Source organism: Sinocyclocheilus grahami, unplaced genomic scaffold (genome assembly GCF_001515645.1).
Source record: "Sinocyclocheilus grahami isolate Dianchi unplaced genomic scaffold, SAMN03320097.WGS_v1.1 scaffold1066.1, whole genome shotgun sequence".
Lineage (NCBI taxonomy): Eukaryota > Metazoa > Chordata > Actinopteri > Cypriniformes > Cyprinidae > Sinocyclocheilus > Sinocyclocheilus grahami.
In genome coordinates, this window is record NW_015506245.1 from 56234 (window position 1) to 56701 (window position 468).

The following is a 468-nucleotide window of genomic DNA, read 5'->3' on the forward strand; positions in this document are numbered from 1 at the left end:
AAGGTAACAAAGGGCGACATTTGTATAATATAAATAAACAAGTAGGACATGTAAGAACTGCTTATGGTAATAGAAGGGATGATACAGTTATATCTCGATTGAGAATTGGACACTCTACTCTTAATAAATCATTCTAGATGATAGGAAGACATGAATCTGGTCAATGTAATCATTGTGAACTTCCAGAAACTGTAGAGCATGTGCTGATTAACTGTAGGGCATATGAAAGGGAAAGAATACAGTTAAAAGAGGAATTAAAATCTGCCGGCATTAATTCTATGACATTACAGAATGTGTTAAACAGTTCTCATAAAGGTTATAAAGCTCTTATTAATAAAAAAAACAAAACAAATGTATATAATAAAATATAGGTAGAAGGATTTTTTGTTTTAATTAGCATTTCCCTCGATATCGTCGCCTCACACTCCATCCCAGTAGGTGGCGGAATATGCACCAAAAGCTGGTTTG